The sequence below is a fragment of the Bufo bufo genome, chromosome 3, assembly GCF_905171765.1.
Source record: "Bufo bufo chromosome 3, aBufBuf1.1, whole genome shotgun sequence".
In the NCBI taxonomy this organism is placed as follows: Eukaryota; Metazoa; Chordata; class Amphibia; order Anura; family Bufonidae; genus Bufo; species Bufo bufo.
In genome coordinates, this window is record NC_053391.1 from 1,621,050 (window position 1) to 1,626,966 (window position 5,917).

Below are 5,917 nucleotides of genomic sequence, written 5' to 3' on the forward strand. Positions count from 1 at the left end.
ATTTTCTAAAAACCTGTCGCTCTTCCCTTACGGCAAAGGCAGCAATAATCATGGACTGTTTATGGAGTTGTCTTCCTAATGACAGTCTGTGAAGGATCACTATAGGGACCACTGTCTGGGCTGTGAGGGGGGGAAGGAGAGAGGTATACTGTATCTGCGCTGCCATAGGACTCAAGGAAAGCAGAATTACAGATGAGGTAAGAGAATATTTGACTTATCTTCCTCTGACCGTGCAGAGAGGATCAATCTTCCAGGACTGCCCCAAAACCTGGTGTATCCGGCCTGAAATGTTTGGCAAACATAGAGGAAGGTGTCCACGATCTCCTGACCGCTGATGAGCCAGGCAGGAGCTTTAGTTGGCACCGCACACTATGTAAGGCGCCATAATCTCTGCTCCCTGGCGTTTTCCTGGTGATTGGACTGACATTTCTTTTGCAGTTCTTTATCATTTCTACATCTGTGTTCACACAGGGTAATGGCCCCCCTCAGATCCCAGCTTCATAACAGGCAAGTTCCACCATCGGAGTCTGGCTGGCCATCCCTGGTTCCGCTGCCTCTTCACTTCTCTGTGCTTTCAGGTCTCTGGGAATCTTTTATATACACTGCTCAAAAAAATAAAGGGAACACAAAAATAAGACATCCTAGATCTGAATTAATTAAATATTCCTCTGAAATACTTTGTTCTTTACATAGTTGAATGTGCTGACCACAAAAATAAAAAAATGGAAATCAAATTTTTCAACCCATGGAGGTCTGGATTTGGAGTCTCACTCAAAATGAAAGTGGAAAAACACACTACAGGCTGATCCAACTTTGATGTAATGTCCTTAAAACAAGTCAAAATGAGGCTCAGTAGTGTGTGTGGCCTCCACGTGCCTGTATGACCTCCCTACAACGCCTGTGCATGCTCCTGATGAGGTGGCGGACGGTCTCCTGAGGGATCTCCTCCCAGACCCGGACTAAAGCATCTGCCAACTCCTGGACAGTCTGTGGTGCAACGTGACGTTGGTGGATAGAGCGAGACATGATGTCCCAGATGTGCTCAATTGGATTCAGGTCTGGGGAACGGGCGGGCCAGTCCATAGCATCAATGCCTTCGTCTTGCAGGAACTGCTGACACACTCCAGCCACATGAGGTCTAGCATTGTCTTGCATTAGGAGGAACCCAGGGCCAACCGCACCAGCATATGGTCTCACAAGGGGTCTGAGGATCTCATCTCGGTACCTAATGGCAGTCAGGCTACCTCTGGCGAGCACATGGAGGGCTGTGCGGCCCTCCAAAGAAATGCCACCCCACACCATTACTGACCCAATGCCAAACCGGTCATGCTGGAGGATGTTGCAGGCAGCAGAACGTTCTCCACGGCGTCTCCAGACTCTGTCACGTCTGTCACATGTGCTCAGTGTGAACCTGCTTTCATCTGTGAAGAGCACAGGGCGCCATGGCGAATTTGCCAATCTTGGTGTTCTCTGGCAAATGCCAAACGTCCTGCACGATGTTGGGCTGTAAGCACAACCCCCACCTGTGGACGTCAGGCCCTCATATCACCCTCATGGAGTCTGTTTCTGACCGTTTGAGCAGACACATGCACATTTGTGGCATGCTGGAGGTCATTTTGCAGGGCTCTGGCAGTGCTCCACCTGTTCCTCCTTGCACAAAGGCGGAGGTAGCGGTCCTGCTGCTGGGTTGTTGCCCTCCTACGGCCTCCTCCACATCTCCTGATGTACTGGCCTGTCTCCTGGTAGCGCCTCCATGCTCTGGACACTACGCTGACAGACACAGCAAACCTTCTTGCCACAGCTCGCATTGATGTGCCATCCTGGATAAGCTGCACTACCTGAGCCACTTGTGTGGGTTGTAGACTCCGTCTCATGCTACCACTAGAGTGAAAGCACCACCAGCATTCAAAAGTGACCAAAACATCAGCCAGGAAGCATAGGAACTGAGAAGAGGTCTGTGGTCACCACCTGCAGAACCACTCCTTTATTGGGGGTGTCTTGCTAATTGCCTATAATTTCCACCTGTTGTCTATCCCATTTGCACAACAGCATGTGAAATTGATTGTCACTCAGTGTTGCTTCCTAAGTGGACAGTTTGATGTCACAGAAGTGGGATTGACTTGGAGTTACATTGTGTTGTTTAAGTGTTCCCTTTATTTTTTTGAGCAGTGTATATATATATATATATATATATATATAGCTCCAGAGTGAATTCGGATATGAGGAACATCCATCAAGAAGAGTTTTTTGTTTTAGTTTTTTTCACCCTGAAACAGTTTTTATGCCTTTTTGGAAGTAAAACAGAATTAACAGTATCGCCAGGTTTAGAGTGGAGCACCGCACCGCAGAGCGTATGGAGGATGACTGACATCAGCAACAAAATCGGACCGTAGAATAACACCGAGCTTGTAGGGAGAGGACTGGTAAATCAGCTCATGTGCACCTCACTGACCCTATCTACACCACGAGGATTCACTGTGAATCATAAACCTTAATAAATCCATGCCAGGGGGTCGCCCACCACCTCCCCGGGCGTGGCCCCAATGCCGCCTGTGTGATTATCCTCATGGATGATGAGCAGTTCACATGGGGAACATCTAACAGGGAAGAGAGAGTTATATAAGGAACAACGTGAGTACTGTAGACAGTATCCACCAGGACCACAGTGGTCATATGGGCAGTCCCCAGGGAAATGAGGACATCACAGCTACGGGACACCTTAGAGGAAGAAGAAATAAGTCTAAACCAGATAGAAAACTGTCAGTGTAAAGTGGCCGATCTCACCCCACACTCTCATCTGACCTGCGCAGGGTAGGCATCAACAAATCTCTGAGACCATGTGCATTCCAGAGCATCTGTATCACTGATTGCAGGTGTATCGCACAGATCCCCAGTCACTGACTTGAAAAAGTCTTCACACCCCTTGAACTTTTCCATATTTTTCCATGTTACACCCACAGTCCTAAATGTATTTTATGGGATCGATCAACACAAAGTCCAAGTCTGTCTGAGATGAGACGAGGTCTTCACAATGTCTAATAAATATCTGGACAGCGTGGGTGCGTTAGTATTCAGCCCCCCCCCCCCGTACTCTGATCCCCTAAATAACATTCAGTGTAACTAATCTCCTCCAGAAGTCACCTCATTAGTACATTGAGTCCACCTGTGTGTAATGTCTTCTCAGTATAAAGGCATTTGCACACAAACGTATTTCTTTCCGTGTCCGTTCCGTTTTTTTTCCGGACCATATGCGGAACTATTCACTTCAATGGGTCCACTTCTGTATTTCCATTCTTCAAACAAAATAGAACATGTCCTATTATTGTCCGCATTACGGACAAGGATAGTACAGTTCTATGAAGGGCCAGCTGTTCTGTTCCGCAAAATACGGAATGCACATGGATGTCATCTGTATTTTTTGAGGACTGCAAAATGCATACGGTCGTGTGCATGAACCCTAACTCCAGCTCTTCTGTGAAGGACTCAGAGGTTAGAGAACATTAGTGATCAAAAAGCATCATGAAAACCAAGGAACACCCCAGACAGGTCAGGGAGAAAGTTGTAGAGAAGTGTAAAGCAAGATTAGGTTATAAAAGCATATGCCAAGCTCTGAACTTCTCACAGACCACTGTTCAATTCATCACCCGAAAATGGAAGAACTGCAAGCCTACTAAGACATGGCCGTCCACCTAAACTGACAGCCCAGGCAAGGAGAGCATTAATTAGAAGAGCAGCCAAGAGGCCCATGGTCACTGTGGAGGAGCTTCAGAGATCCACAGCTCAGGTGGGAGAGTCTGTCCTCAGGACAACTATCTGTCATCTACTCCACAAGTCTGACCTTTATGGAAGTGTGGCAAGAAGAAAGCCATTTCTGAAAGCACCCATAAAAAGTCCTGTTTGCCACAAGCCGGGGACACAGCAAACGTGGAAGAAGGGGCTCTGGTCAGAGGAGATCCAAGTGGAAAACACTATATGGGGCAGAAAACGAACCCTGAACACCATCATCACCAAGAGGAATGGGCAAAAATGTAATCCTCTAGATGTGCGAAGCTGGTAGAGACAGACCTTGTCATACAGGAAAAGGAAGGGAATCGGGACCTCAGACATAGAAATGAGCGTTCGTGGTACCAAGTGGTAGAGGAACACGGATGTCGCTTAGCGCCACGTTCCCGGGAGTAATGCCATGTACGTTCTCCGCACCTCTTTATGTTCAGCCTCCAATCCACTTTCATAATGGATGGTTACCGGACTTGAGGTATTGCCTTTCTTGCCGCTGCGGAAACCATGTGCAAGAGATTGAATCCCCCTTTTGGGACTATAACGTGAGAAATCCCCAAGCAGCATTTAAAGGGGTCCTCTCACTTCAGCATTTATTCTGCAGACTGGGTTAATACCAGGCCCTTACTAATGTGTTCTGATTCTCCACATTATCTACATTTTTTCCATCACATTATACACTGTTTTTCCACGGTTACGACCACCCTACAGTCCAGCAGCGGTGGTAGTGCTTGCAGACTATTGGCAGGCCTCTCTGGTGGCCTGTATGTGCAGCAGCTCCAGTCCCGGCCACCTTGTATCTGGGCTGCAGCAGTGGTCGCAACCATGGAAACCACATGTTGTATGAAAAGGTTCCTGCAAGGTCTGCGGAGATGTGGCCTTCCATGCTCGGATCGGTGTCAGAATAAGACGTGGCCTTAGTCCTAAACGTTTTAAGCTCATCTCCCTTTGAACTTGTGGATGAGGTCCGACATGCAGACCTAGCCTGGCCACGAGATCCTAGCTGATCCGTATCATCAGACTATGCTACAGCAGCAGTAATAAAGGACCGGCCCTCGCTGTTTGTAGTCCTGCAAATATGTTCTTTATTGCCACATATCTATATCTGTGACGCGTTTCGGCACAAACTGTGCCTTTGTCAAACAGCAAAGAAATCACAGTACACAATGATTTAAATAGCTGACGTCATGTAGTCATGACAACCAAAATAAACAAATTAACTGAAAAACAAAAGTGAAAGCAAAAAAAAAACCCATAAAACTAAAGTCTCTTCGTTTCCAAAGTAGAATTTTTCTCAGCATTATATATCATGTAGCTTCAATTAGAGCCGATGGATCAAGAAGGCTGCACGTTTCATCGTTAACTTGTGCCCATGACCACCACGGCGAGGTCAGCCCACACTTATGATAATCTGAAAACGCAATTGCGAAATCGTATGTTTTCTTTGATGAATGTGACCTGGTATAGGACAAATTACCCTTCCTGATGGTAGATTTATGCTTTCATACGAGTGGATGTTTCCCCGACATATAATAAGCCACATGGACATTTGAGAATACAACCACTTCGAGGTATCTCTTCTCCTGTATGTGGAGCAGTGAACCCATCACGGAAAGGTGCCACGTCTGGTGGTAGAAAGAACCCTTTGTTTTACTTCCAGTTTATTACTCCCTATATCAGCCCAAAAGATTTTATCCTTAATATTTTCAGTTCTTTTATAACAAATCATAGGGAGATTATGGAAATCCTCAACCTGAGGATCAGGTTTTTTTAAAATGTTCCAATGTTTATTGATGACTGTTCTGACCTTATTGCCCCATGGCTGGTATTTAACTACAAAGGGAATGCAGGATTTTTGTTATCCTTATTCTCAATTTTGGATGGCATAGCCACTCTATCCTAAGCCCATCTGTCAGCAGTTCTGTCCCTATCACACCGGCTGACCTGTTGCGTGTGCACTCGCCCGCTGAAGGCCTCTGTGTTGGTCCCATGTTCGTATGTGCCGGCATTGCTAAGAAAAATTATGTTTAAATATAAGCAAGTGAGCATCTAGGAGCAACGGGGGCGTTGCCAAAAAAAACGGATTTTTTAGGTGTAATGGTATCTGCTGCTCCCTATCTACTTAGACAGGGTCGGGCAG